Source organism: Myotis lucifugus, unplaced genomic scaffold, assembly GCF_000147115.1.
Source record: "Myotis lucifugus unplaced genomic scaffold, Myoluc2.0 scaffold_116, whole genome shotgun sequence".
Lineage (NCBI taxonomy): Eukaryota > Metazoa > Chordata > Mammalia > Chiroptera > Vespertilionidae > Myotis > Myotis lucifugus.
The window spans coordinates 3,429,673-3,444,532 of NW_005871164.1; the positions used below are offsets into that span (position 1 = coordinate 3,429,673).

General features: G+C 45.8%; 1 pseudogene; it reads right to left on the reverse strand.

Annotated features, from left to right (window-relative positions):
- Positions 1-5,941: 5,941 nt before the first annotated feature.
- Positions 5,942-6,798, reverse strand: LOC111826982 (annotated as a pseudogene).
- Positions 6,799-14,860: the final 8,062 nt, after the last annotated feature.

Genomic DNA, 14,860 nt, shown 5'->3' on the forward strand with positions numbered 1-14,860 from the left:
CTGATTTTAGCAGGGGACAGGCAGCGATGTCAAGAAAATTGCAAAGAGCAGTCCTCAGTAAGACTTGGGTTGGAAAGTTCGTGTCCGTTTGTACTCTGTGGTCATCCCGGCAGGGAGTTGCCCTGCTCCTTCCCAAGAGCAGTGGGGACTCATTTTTACCCCCTTCTCCTCTGTGTCTTGTCCTTCTGGCTCTAGGAAGCGGGGGAGTGGTTGGGGATGGTATTCTGTGTCGGTGTGATTATAGTAGGTCTCAGGAAAGCATGTGCTAGCAGGAGTGTTGTCTCTGGGGGTTTGTCATGGTGGATGTCAAAGTTTGGGGAAGGATCCTGGTGTCAGGCGAACAATTAACAGATAGTCTTGACTGGAGGAAGGTGTATATGATCCAGAATTCAGGTACTTAAAAAAGAGAGGAGATCATTTTCTAGTTGGGGGAGAGTGCCACGTGGGTGACGGTTGAGTGGTTTGGGTCAGAAATGAATTTGGTACTTGTCAGTGCAAGTTTTACCAGGTTGCCTTTAAAGTTCAGACTTGCTTTGAAGTATAAAGTCCCTCTTTAACAGTCAGAATACGAGTAAAGATCTCCCCATCTTCTTAGAGTTCCTAACCTAAGCCTTGTCCCCATGCTCTCTTGCAGCCTGCGTCAACATCAGAAATCCAGGCACAGATGTGGTGACCTCTGTGCCAGCTGCAGGTGTCCTCACTGAGTGTGTATTGGGCAGCCACCGTGCTGGTGCTGGGTATAAAGATGTCCTTTTTCAAAATTACCTCCTCACTTTTAATTTATCTGACCTTCTCTTCAGTGTGTTAACGCAAACTAATAGCTCTTGGAAAGCCGCCAAGGTGGGTCCCAGGAGCCTCGGTACTGTAACCGTGTTTTCAGCTGGAAGAGTTGGGACTTGAGCTGTGTTTGCCCACTTGTGCAGTTTTATTTATTTACTTGTTTTTTTTCATTGCCACAATTAAGTGTATCCTTCCCCGACTTCCTCACATTTGGAAGGCTGTATGTGTGCATGAGAGGGGTTGCTGTTTCTTCAAAATCCTCCAGCTCGCTTGTATGAACACATAACCCTCTGGAAAGAAAACAGAGGCCTTTCTGCTGGGCCTTTCGGCCTCAAAAGTCAGGAGGGGCAAGGAGGATAAAGTCTGTGGCTGGATTTGGTGGGAGCAGTTCTCCCTGTAAACTGGCAGCCCATATCTGTGTTTGTGCTTCAGGACCTTGGCCCCAGCTGGGGCGGGTACCTAGGATTTTTCCATCCTGTTGCCCATGAACTCAGCAGTGGCGTTGTCCCAGTACTTAGTTACTTGTCACAGTGAAGTACTGGTGTTTGCAATTGAGTTATTTACAAAAAAGTCAAGGTTATCCCTAGAATAATAACAGCCCCACTTATTTGCGTCCCTGTGAGATTTTTGTGGCTGGCCCTTGAGGGAATGTGTGCCGCCCACCCACTTCTGTCTGAGTGCCTCTTCTTAGTGTTGTAGTTCTGAGCACAGACGGCTCGTAAGTGCTGTCATGCTGGTCAGATGCTTTTTATAAGCATCCTACACAGCACAGTCTTCCACGCTAACAGTTTGGATCTTTCATGGCTTAGTCTCCCCTTGGGAGTGTGTTGTGTTGGTGATCAGTGTAGAGATTATGTGTCTTGGAGAAATTTTACGACCAGGTGGGCAAGAAATAGATGATGATGATGAAAAAATATATCTTCTATATGTGACATGATTGCAAATGCTTCTTTTGTATTTCATTTACTCTTCACTGCAACACTGAGGTAGATGCTAATGTCATTTCCAGTTTATACTTAGAGAGACTGAGACATTAGGAGTTTATGAAACCTGGTCAGGATCACACACAGCTCACAAGTGGCAGGGAGAGGATTCGAGCCCCGCTGGTGTAGGGCCAGGGCCCATGTTAGCTGGACTATGGCGTAGTTGTCAAAGCTAACCTCACCCTGCACTAGCCAGCGCCCTTTTCCAGTTAAAGCCAAGAGAAGCCTTAGACAGGCAGGGGCTGGAAGGGACTTGAGGAATATCCCTCCGGATCCTTGCTCTTTGTAGCCGAGGTCATGGAGGTGCAGGGAGGTAGAAGGACTTGCTCCAAGTCTCACCAGCAGGAAGCAGTGGGAATGCTGTGCCTCAATTCTGACCCTTGGTCCCACAGGAACAATTGATAGCAACTGGTAACAGCTATGTGCCTGCTTTGTTTGTAGAGTTGAGCCAGGGAGAGAATGTGATGGCCTTTGGCATCTGTCCCTCCCACTCCTAGAACCCTTGGAATCTGGTGGGGAGAGAGGGGTGTGTCCAAGTTCCCTCACTATCCCCAAATGGAAGAGTCTTTTGTGCCTTTGAGTGAGGTGTTCCCTTTTTTTATGCCATCTTATAAGTTTGACATCTTAAGAATGAGCCCTGGCTGGGTAGCTCAGTTGGTTACAGCATCATCCTGATACACCAAGGTTGCAGGTTCAATCTCCGGTCAGGACACATACAAGAAGCAACAGATAAATGCATAAATAAGTGGAACAATAAATCAATGTTTCTCTTTCTCTTTCTAAAAAAAAAAATTAAAAAAATCAATAAATGAAAAGACTGTAGTCTGGGATGGACTTTACGTTTCACTCTAAAATTCTTATTTTCTCTCACTCTGTCTCAGTCTTAGAGCCCGTGGTCCCTCTCAGCATTGATTTTCACTCTTTAGGAGCATGGGTTGGGCAAGACGTGCTCTTTCTTAACTGTTCCAAAAAAGGGCTGGTGAGGACATTCCCGCAGTGTATGTGGAATCCTGAAAAGACTGCTGAGGCCCTGTAAAATGTTTCTCTGACCACTGGCATCTTCTTGCTTCGTGGAATTTTCCTGTTAGGCATATGGCGAGCACCGTTTCCTTCCACTTTATTCCTTTCCTGTGACCAGATTGCATCAGGCCCATCAGTGCTCACCTGTCCCTGATTCTGAAAGTTTCTGGTTAAGAGTCCTTAGCTGCTCAAGGAGGTTAAGCTCAAGGCCTGTTCACGCCCACACAGAAGAGTCAGTTGTTATGAAACAGTATGCAAATGAAGAACACTCATTCAACTAAGACTTTCATTGTTAGACTTCTCTTGGTTTTAATTGGAAAAAGGCGCTGGCTAGTACAGGGTGAGGTTCCTAGTGTTAACAACTATGCATAGCCCAGCTAACATGGGCCTGAACCTACACCAGCTGGGCTCGAACCCTCTCTCTGTCACTTGCAAGCTGGGTGTGACCAGGTTTCATGACCACTTTGGGCCTCAGTTCTGATGTTGTCAAGTACAGGGATTGAATGAGCTCTCCCAAGTTCTGTTCAGTCCCCCTGCTGTATAACCCTATATATACAAGTGGCAGAAGAAGAATTGAATATAGAAATAAAGTTCCCTCATGCAAAAAAGAAAAACTGTTCAGGAAGAACTCAAGTTGTTTTTGCTTTTGCTGGCAGACTAGTAGATAGTTCAAATGCTCACCTAAGAAGAACTAGCCCTCTATTATCACTATCTCTGGGATGTTTATTTTGAATGCTGAGAAATAAAAAGCCTTGCCCCCTACTTCTCAGCTCAGAGCTGTTCCCCCCAGTGAAGCTATTTTTTTTCCCTTGGGAAACTGAGATTCAAAGAGCAGAAGATGACCAGGCCACGGAGTGCTGTGGTTCCATGGCACAGTGCCTGGGAAAGTGGCGAAGGATTTACACTGCCACAGGCCTCGCCGATTCTGTTTACATACCTGCATCGCTGCTTCACTATGAAACTACTTTGAAAGAACAGGGAGTTTGATATCAATCTCCTTGCAGCTGCGTGTCTTTTTTTTAACCATCTGTTATTTTCAGTGCCAACTTTTTATTTACTAGTGTTCATGCTAATGAGTTTTCTAAATGACCAATTCTTTCTCTTTTATAGCTTGTTTAGAAAAGCAATCTCTTTGCCTCACGCGAAGTCTGAGCTCTCTGCTTTCTTGCTATTTCAGTGTGGTGGATATCCCTCACCCTCTCTCCTGTGATTTTTCAGAGCCACCAGGGTTGGAGGCAGCACCCTGGGGATTTGGAGAGGAAGGGGCACTTTCCTTTCCCGCCTCCTCAATAATCATGTTCATCATAGGAGGCGTCCCCAGTCTTCTGCGAGACCTTCGCCAACACAGCTTCAAGGCCCTCTGCCCATGGGGATGGCCTTCCCTCTTTTACAAAGTTCTCAGCTCCAGTGACTAAGGATGGTACGTTTCCCCCTCCTCCCTTCATGTGATTTCTAACGCCTGTGCTTGCTAGATTTGAAGGTGACACTGTTCTGTGGACAGTCCTTCACCGTACATCATTCAGTAGGCACACATGCAGTTCTCTTGGGTAAATGTTATCAACTTTCGTCTATAGGTTCACCATTCCTCTTTTGCTATCCTGATGTCCAGGGAGCTCCAGAGAGAGGAAGTCTTTGCTCAGGTCACTTAAAAAAATACATCTGGCCCCAAGGGCTTCTCGGAAAGGAGTGGAGAGCCTTAGTAGGCATGACTGGAAGCTCCACTGCCTTATATGGGGCCTGACATGGTGTCACAGGATCAGCTGGGCAGCGAGGCACTTACTGAAGGTAAACTTCCTCTGGCTGGTGAGGCCTCTGCAGTGGGCTGGCTGTCTGCATGTCGGTCAGTTCAGTGCTCTGTGGTTCCGGTTTCTCTTCTGTCAAATGAGGCATCTCAGCTTCTCCACATCTGTGGGGTCCCACCAGGGTGTCTTGGCTGAGCTCAGCACACTCATCTGCTCTCGTTTCTCTAATCTGTCCTTCAGAGTATTCTTAGGAGTGTTCCCATTCTTATGGGCCTGTTGGGTTGTGTCTGTTTTTAGAGTTTTGTTTTTTAAAATTCGTGGACCTTTGGTAGACATTTTGTCTTTTCTCCCTCTCCCTGGGCATTATCCATGGGCTCATGAAGCCCAACAAGTTGGGACTTCGTGTGTGAGTGCGTCTGTGTTTGTGCGTGTGTCCATTTTCACAGACCGTTAGTGCTGTTACCTTACTGTGGTAAGAAGTGGCCGTGAGCGGAGTTGCAGCTGAAGGTCGGGAGTAGTCATAGCTGAATGAATTCTAGGGAGTTTCTGTGGAAGGATTTTGTTCATATGGCTTTCCCCTCATACATGCTTGGAGAGTGTATGGATAATGATTGTATTGTACTTTCCTATAGACTGCAATAAAGGTTTCCCATGAAAATGAGTTGCTTATCCTATCATGATGCCTTTACTAGTAGTCTGACTGCCACCATATCCAGAACCAGATACAGCTCCCATTTTTCATGCCATGCCTGACACGTGTTCTCCAAGTTCCAGACTTTTTTTCCCCATCTAGTGGCTTCAAGAGACACTTTTCTATTTCCTCATTTAGTATAAAGACTACAAAATTACATAGTTCTTCTGTTATTGCTGTAACAAATAACCACAGACTTCGTGGCTTAAAGCAACACGAATTTATTTTTCTATAATTTTGTAGGTCGGAGGTCCAACGTGGGTCTCACGGGCTAAGATCATGGTATCCATTCCTTTTGAGACTTCAGGGGAGAATGTGTGTCCTGCCCTTTCCGGCTGATAGAGACCACCTGCATTCATAGGCTCCTGCCCCTCCTCCAGCGCCCAAACCAGCAGCTTTGAGCTGGGTCCTTGTCCCTCTGTCATCAGGTTGGCCCTCTGACCCAGAAAAGGTTCTCCATCCTCCTGCCCCCCTTTTTCTGTTACCATTTATTATTAAAAATTAAACAATGAGCCCGAACCTGTTTGGCTCAGTGGATAGAGCGTCAGCCTGTGGACTGAAGGGTCCCGGGTTCAATTCAGGTCAAGGGCATGTACCTTGGTTGTAGGCACATCCCCAGTGGGGAGTGTGCAGGAGGCAGCTGATCGATGTTTCTCTCTCATCGATGTTTCTGACTCTCTATCCCTTTCCCTTCCTCTCTGTAAAAAATCAATAAAATATATTTTAAAAAAATTAAACAATGATAATTACAATAAATGCATAATTTACAAAAATCCTATATTTGTTTATAGGATTTATACATACAGGCGTTATAGTACATTCACCTGAAAGACTAAAATTAGATATAAGAACATGAATTGATGTCTGGATGTATATGAAAAAGTAACTGTATAAATGTAGGTGTAAGTTTCCATAAATATAAGAAACATTAAAATCTAAAAAGGTTCCCTGATTTTAAGACTCTTATGATTAGATTGGGCCCACGCAGACAATCCAGGATAATCTCATCTCGAGGTCTTTAACTTAATCACGTCTGTCCTGTAAGCTGACATCTCCACAGGTTCCGGGGCTTAGGAACTGAACATCTTGGGGTTCACTTATCTGTCTACCACAGTCCTCAAGACTTTTTTTTTCTCAGTGTAAAATTTTTTATTTGGAATTAAGCAGCTGGACTCAGGTTAGATGATCCCAATTTTGGTGGCAACATCCAAAGCATCGTAGTCAGGAGCCAGTCGAACATATGCCTTCTTCTCGCCATCAGGCCTGACCAGGGTGTTGACCTTGGCCACATCAGTGTCATAAAGCTTCTTCACAGCCTCTTTGACCTGGTGCTTGTTGGCCTTGACATGAACACCAGTGTTGTCTTCTGACTTCTTCATGGCTGACTCGGTCGTCAGGGGGAATTTGATGATGGCATAGTAGGCAAGCTTGTGTCTCCTGGGTGCGCTCTGCCGAGGATATGTAGGCTGCCTTGGCAGCCCTAGTGTCTTTGGCCGTCGGAAGGTGGGTGACATGTGGATCTTCTTTTTTTGTGGCTGTGGACGCCTTTCAGCACTGCTCTCTTTGCCTTTAAAGCCTTTGCTTTGGCTTCGGTTTTGGGAGGGGCAGGTGTCATCTTCATAAAAAGGTCCTCAAGACTTTTTGTAAAGAAATGGTTTTCTACTTTTGTTTAAAGGAACTGTTCCTTCCCATCGAAGAACTTTACTGTCACAGGAAATGTGCCTATTTCCTTGTTCATATTTTTGAATTCAGTTGTCCCTTAGTGTCTGCTGGGGATTGGTTCCAGGATCCCCCTCGGATACTAAAATTCTTTGGAGCTCACATCCCTTATATAAAATGGGGAAGTATTTGCATATAACCTATATTTGCATGTGGGCTACAGCTGGGTGTGCCTACACATCACTTCATTTGCATGGATTCAGTAGTGCTAGGCATGTGGCAAGTTTACAGATGTTTTTTTTTTGAACTTTTGGGATTAAAAAAAATATTTTCTGTCTGCAGTTGGTAGAATCCATAGATTTTAAATCAGTGGCTATGGAGGGCTGACTGCATGTTCAAAGAAATCATTTGTAAAACACAGTATCTAAGGTTCGAGTTTAGCTGTGGCTAGACCAAGCTACGCATGTTTATGTGTTCCAGTTGAGATAATTGTCAGCAGTCCTGCGATTGCAGTGAGGAAACTGAGGTGCAAAGGAAACTTGCACAGGGTCTTGTAGCCAGAAGTAGTGGAGTCAGGGTTTAAATGTGGATCTCATTGATTCAAAGCCTGGTTCTTTTCACTCTGCCTTCCTGCCTCAGAAGTGATAATGGCAAAACAAAATGAGAAATGGTAATGGGAAAACTTAAACTAATGTAAAATCTCTCTGCTTCTGCCAAGGGGATGGCAAACGAAACATTGCCTGTGGAGATTGATTGCACTAATGGCCCTGATGAATGGCCTCCCTGGGTCCACACTCTTTACCTTGTAACTGTGTAGTCCCCTCCGCTCCCCTCCCGAGACACTGGGATTGGCCACGTGGCCCGCTTTGGCCAGTGGGACATTAACAGATGCCCAGTAAACAGTTCAGAAGAGTATAGGTGTTTCTAATAGTCTCTTACACAGCTGGATGAGCCCTCCGAGATCCCTGCCATGAGAACAGGCCCAGACTGGCCTCATGGGGAGATCTGAGAAACACTTGGGGATGAGCCAGGTTGCCTCAGCCGAGGCCAGACTTCCAATGAACTGTTGGCTGCTCCAAGTCTCCTGAACTTGTCTTGCCCAGGCCAGTGAAGCCAGATCAGCAGAACCACTCAGCTGACCTGTAGAGTTATGGCAGTAATCAGTGATTATTGTTTAAAGCCACTGAGTGCTGGGGAAGTTTGTTATACAGCAGTTGCTAACTGATACACAGCTCTTGTCAGATATTTCAATAGCATAAGAAATATTGTAGTGTCCTTTTGAAGATCATTTTGGACTACTTGTAACTAAATATTCTTATTAAATATGTAATTTAAAAAATATTCTCTTAAGATTATACTGTAGGCTCAAGAGCGTGCCCAATATATCTAACCCCCCTTTTTTTCTTAGCATGAAAGACCTTTAAATTCTTTCCGGTTTCAGTCCAAGGCAGACTTGTTTTCCCTTCTCAAACTGTTAGAAATAAGGCGAGCCCCCAAATTGAGGGGTCCTGGTAGAACACAGAGCATACTTGGGATCCAGGCAGCAAGGCATAAGGGTATGGGCACACTGAGCGGGCGGTGCGCTTAGCTTTTTAATCCTGACTCGCGTGATCTGTCCCTTACTCTTGATTGGAGCTTAGGCTCACAGTCTTTCGCGATTGGCTGATTTAAAGGAAGGGGTTGTCCTTTGCCGTTTGAAGACTGCGGCTCCCAGGGAGCTGCAAGTCATGTGGCCCCAAATGACGGCTGTCTAAACTGTTCTTTGACAGAAAAGATGACTTGTTTATTCTCACAAAACTATTTATTATTTCTAATGTAATGACTTTTGACCCCCAACCTGCAGTAGGACATTGACTCAGAACTCTCATACATACATGTATATAACAGCGAGAAAAGTTCATGAAACAGTTCCTACCCTTATACCTCTGATATTTTCTCCAGTTTCCTTTATGTCAGAAATGCTGGTCAGGAGTCGCCACTGTGGCCTGTTACCCGTTTTGTAAATGAGGTTTTACCAGAACACAGACCCTTGTTCTCCTTGGTTGCTTCCTGTGGTTCCTGCTGCCTCCCAGGTGCGGGCAGAGCTGAGCAACCATAACAGCTTATGGCCCACAGAGCTCGATGCTCCTCTCGGGCTCAGGAACACAGCTCTGACCGTCGTGCTTAACTGGGCCATGACCCTGTGCGTGGCGACCCACTGCTTAGAAGACTGTTAATTCTCATGATACTCTTGTGGAAATTACACTGCGTAAATCTGGCAGCTGTGAAACTAACCCACTTCCCGTGTCATCCTCAAACTTTCTTTTCTATTTACTTAGATTCAGCAGTGAAGTGTTTGCTATTAACATTGCACCTGATTGGCTTACATAGGAAACTTTTCAAGCCATTCTAAAATGTCCCATTATAAGTAGTGTTACCTCCCCCGCCCCCATTTTTCTAATTTAATTGAGCTCTCTTGTGGAAACTAGCAGGAATTAACAGGGACACACATTCTATTCAAGTGCTAATTATTTATTTATTAGGTTCCAGCCCTGCCATTTTTTGTGACCTAATGGGAGTCCATTGCTGGAAGAGGTAGGGAGGGTGTTCCTGACTGCTTTTAGAGCACCTTCTGGCAGCTGGTCCTTACTGTCACATTTCTGAATCCCGGTGGTATTCTTTCCGAGTATAAGGTTTAGAGACATTAAATCATGGACTTTTAGGGTTGGAAAGATGGGGAAAATTTTCTTTTTTCCCCATCCAGGCCTAATTGGGCTCTTCGAGGCCAAATTTCTCTAGTACCTTAATTTCCCAGACCTGTCAGGAAAGGACAGCAATATTATTTATGTGTTGTGACTAATGAGATTGATGAAAAGAGCCGAAGCGGCAAAGGCTTCAGGATGATCTGGAAATATCTTTCTAGAATCTGAAATGCCAGGTGAGGAATGGTCACTGGCCCGTTTATTTATTGGCAGCGAGAACAGAATGAAAATACATGGGCCTCAGGAACAGCAGGAGGAGCTTAGGTGCAGTCTGAGTAAGGGAGGCTCCTTGACGTCCGAACAGGTTCTCCTGGGCCTTTCCTGGGCCCACTGCCCGCCTAGGTTGGGTGGGTGGCCCCCCCCGGGGGGGGGGGGCCCCTTTAATTAAAAAATTCCCCCCCCCCCCCCCCCCCCCCCCCCCCCCGGCGCTGGCAGAGAAACCTGCCAGAGCTTGCTTCACACAAAAGTGGAGAATTCACATTCGGGCTCCGGGAGAGGAGCCAGGAGCTGCCTGCAGCCCGGCCTGGAGTCTCTGGGAACCCCAGGAACCCCCTTGGCTTCCTTTCCGCCTCCCTCTCTCAGGCTGCTTTGTTCTCCCTGCCTTCTCCTGCTTTTCTTGTCCCAAGGGCTCGACTCTTGGAAGGTCCCTTGTTCCTGGGGAAGCCACCTGGGAGCTCTGGTCTTGCTCTTGTAACGCCACTTGCATTTCCTGGGGAGTGTCTCCTCAGTGGCCCAGCTGGATAACACCCAAGCGGGGCGGAATGTGGGAGCTGCACCATGAATTTGGCTGGTTCTGGGAGTCTTACGGGAGCATTTTAGAAATTTGTGGAGCCGTTTGGTTGGCAGTGCTTGAGGGCACTGCTCGCATCTATTGGGTGGGGACCAGGGATGCTAACCATCTGTGATGGCTACAACGGTCTTATACCCCGGAGTGTTCCACTATTGCAGGAGGAATTAAAGGGCCAGATTTCCCAGACCAAGTCGGAGTGAGGTTCCTAGAGTACCACTGAAACAAGGTTCTCCGAAGCCCCGAGGGAGGATGGGGTGTGGGAGAAGGCTTTATTTGGGTGAGGTTACGTTTCTTGGGTTGCAATGGCCCATTCCCCCAAGCCAGCCCCGAAAGGGGCAGCTGCGAGTTCAGCAGAGCCAGAAGCAGGGCCAGTGTCCAGAGCTTCCGTTCCATGTTGCAGCCGGGTGTGGTTCAGCGTCCAAGCTAATTACAGTCCATTAGTCTATTGTGTGGAGTCCAACATGGCCGTGTGCCACGTGGGCGCAGGGAGGCACATCCCTGCCACAGGAGAGCAGGCACCCAGCATGCCAGGGGGAGAAGGCAAGAAGGCGAGAGGGAACTTGCTTTATTTGAAAGTTTAAATACTCAGGTTCCCACACTTGCAGTAACCACGCCTCTTCTGGCCACTGATTCGCTTCCAGGTGTGATTGATGGGCAGCTAGGTAGGCACCTTCCCAGGTCCCTCAGAACTTACTGGGCACGTGTCAAACTGCCTTGTCCAGTCCCTTTCCCCATCCATCAGCGGGAAACAGACTTGGAAAGTGTTAAATGCAACTTTTGGCAAAGCGGCATAAATGGCATGCCTCTATCTAGTCTTCCCTTTCCTCCTTTCCTGTTAAATAATGATCAGGTTATTACAAGGACATTACCACTGTAAGATAGATGGTCATGGATGAAAAGCAAAACTGGTTTATTACCTGCACCTGCAGACCTCACTCACCATTAACAAAGACCACCTCACCTGTGTCAGTCCCCACTTACAGGATTTTACATTTCAAGTACAAGCACCTAAATGACCCCATCATACTTTCTACATTAGTTTTGCCCAACAAATTGCAACTTGAAATGTGTGTTAGGTTTGTTGTAAATTATTTTCCTTTTATTCTCATTTATGTTACTCTTAGGGCAACAAATTTATATGTTTGAAATTGCGGTTAGGAAGTTTTTCTAAGAGTTTGATTTCCGATAGTAAAAGAGTGTTAGAAGTTTGCTATGAGCCTGGGGCTTTGTCCTGATACAGTTTAAAACACAGAGCTCAGGGGAAGTTCCCCTTGGCTCGATGATTCAGCCGATTTAACACTCAATACTAACAATTTAAAAAATAAAAAACTGTGGCTCATGCATGTGTGCAACTAACAGAAAAGTGGAACAGAGATGTTGGCCCTATACTGCAGACCCTCTCCCCTCCCAGCCTGGGCTGTGGCTCCTGCTGGGCCAGGGTCCTGGGTGCAGGGCTCTTCATCATTTGGAAGAATCCTAGGAGTAGGGGATAAACCAGATTATCACATGTGTTTCATAGGCACCACTTCGTAGGGTTTCAAGAGGATCTGTAGGCTTATATGGGAAAACATTACACCTTGATTTTCACTCACCTCTAACAAAAATCAAGCAATTCCTTAACTTTTGAATGTTGACCACACATCACAGTAATGTTAGTGTTGTCTGTGACTCTGTCACCAATAGAAATTTGACATTTTATGTCACATCATAGGTGGCTAACAGATATCTTGAAATATTATGACTTTGAAATTATGGTAGTTATTATACCCATTACTAGATAGTGTTATTTAATGCATTGACAAGTAAGCATATGTGTTACTATATCACAATTAAAAAATATTTTGATCACCATATCTATATATATAAAAGCCAGGCGACAGAATGGCAGAACAACCAGAATGACCAGGTCACACTTCAGTAATCGGGTGGGGGGACCAATCGGGGCAGGGCAGGCAGGGGGGAGCAGCCGGACCCCACCCACGCACGAATTCGTGCACTGGGCCTCTAGTTTAAATATAATTGACTTCTTCTGTATTCCTATGTATTTCATTTTATGAATTAAAAATCCTGAGAGGGGCCTGGCCAGTGTGCTCAGAGGTTGAGCATAACCTATGAATCAGAAGATCACAGTTTGATTCCTCGTCAGAGCACATGCCCAGGTTGCAGGCTTGATCTTCAGGGAGGGGCATGCAGGAGGCAGCCAATTGATGTTTCTCTCTCTCTCTCTCTTTCTCTCTCTCTCTCTCTCTCTCCCTCTTTCACCCTCTACCTTCTTCTCTCTCTCTAAAATTAATAAAAAACATATTTTTAAAAAGTCCTGAGAAGCGCCCTAACCGGTTTGGCTCAGTGGATAGAGCGTCGGCCTGCAGACTGAAGGGTCCCAGGTTCGATTCCGGTAAAGGGCATATGCCTTGGTTGCGGGCACATCCCCAGTCGGGGCGTGCAGGAGGCAGCTGAATCGATGTTTCTCTCTCATCGATGTTTCTAACTCTCTATCCCTCTCCCTTCCTCTCTGTAAAAAATCAATAAAACATTTAAAAAAAAAGTCCCGAGAAGGGTCCATAGGTCTCACCAGTCTGCCGAGGGGTCTGTGACACACAGTCCTAGAGCAGGATTTCGGAGTGCTCTGGTCTGGACAGTACGCCCTCCACCGCTGCCCTATCACTTCTGTTTATTGGGGGCTGACCTCCATCTGACTTGGCCTTTCCCCAATACTTCCAGATAATAGTGGAGGGGGTGTGGGCTTATCTCCAGTTGTTTTATTTCCTTCTTGGACCTGGCCTAAGCATTGAGCTTGATTAATCCTTGGTTCATTCTCTTATGCACGAGGAGGTAACCTCAGAACATTCCACCTGGAAGGCTGTGTTGATCAGCACAAGGTACATGATGTGTTTAAAGCCAAAACATACTGATTATCCGAATCCTAGACAGAAGTGTGATTTCCGGTTCAGTTTTTCAAGTGGAGAAAAACCATAGACATTCTTCAGGAAAATGAACAATCTACAGACCAACTTCTCTTTTCCTCTTCTATGTTTCCGAGTTACATAATCACAAGAACTCCAGGAAGTACCGCATTGCCCAAGAAATACGTTGCGCACACAGCTGCCGGGGTGTTTTCCTTGCTACCATGGCTGTGAGGTTGAGGTAGACAGCTCCGTAGGTGTGTATTTCATCCTGGTGGTTACCTTGCCCAGTGAGGCCCGCTGGAGGGTGCTGCGCTGTATCTGCAGTCGGATTTCTGGGACAGGCATTAGCCTTTTTTCTCTGTCTAGAAACTTCTGTTGATGGGAAGTGAGTTTGCCACAGAACAGCCCCCTCTGCACTGCTCCTTGCTGTCCTGCGGGCGCGGAGTCATGGCTGGGCGGCCATGTGTATTGCTTTCCTCTCTCAGCGGCTAAGTCTATATTTAGAGCATGGAAGTGCTGACCATTTCCTTCCCACTTCTTTAGTAGTTGAGCATGGAGAGGGATCTTCATGCATTCAACCCCTATTAAATTATAATAGGAACAATATATATATTTTTTCATTCTTTGTATCAAAAGGTGTACTCAAGATTGGAATGGAACAGTTTGAAATTTTTAACTTCCATTTTTCTATGGGCTTATCGATTGTCTTTCTTAACCAGTCAAAGCCATTCTCTTAAAGTTGCAGGAGCAGCCCCATTATATTGTTACTGCTCATGTCAGACTAAAGGGAACATACATGTGTTTAGCAAGCTTATCGATGAAGGACAGCATCTCTCTTTTTCTGTTGCTTCCTGAGCTGCTGATTGCTTCACATACAGTTTCATGTGCAAGACTGTAGGTACTATTTGGCTTAATTTTAAAAAATATATATATTTTTTATTGATTTCAGAGTGGAAGGGGAAGGGAGAGAGAAACATCAATGATGAGAGAGTATCACTGATTGGCTGTCTCTTGCAGCCCCCTACTGGGGATTGGAGCTCACAACCTGGGTATGTGCCCTAACCCAGAATGGAACCATGACCTCCTGGTTCATAGGTCGATGCTCAACCAATGAGCCATGCTTTGTGGTTGGGCTTTTTGGCCTAATTTCTTAAGTGAGATACCTCAGTCCTTTTATGGAGAAACTGTCCTATCATTGGATTGGTAAGGGCAATTTTTTTTGGTTTGGGAAAGTAAGAAATTTACAAATTCATTGGCTGTGGGGTGATTATTTCACTCAGTTTGAAGGATCTCCTACCACTCCCCCTATTCTGAGCCACAGTCCCTTGATCTACTTTTCATAGAGGTTTGTTTGGTGTGAATTTTAATCTTAATCCTACCTTTGTGGAGAGAGTATAGGTGCTTACATATCCCTGCACAGAATTAACTGTGCAGCTGCTGGACACAGTAGATCCCATTACAATTGTATAGACCGTCTCACAGTGAAAGTGGATACTGGTCCTGTCTTCAAACTGGCAGTCAGTGGTGAGGGCCTTACATGCAGAGGAA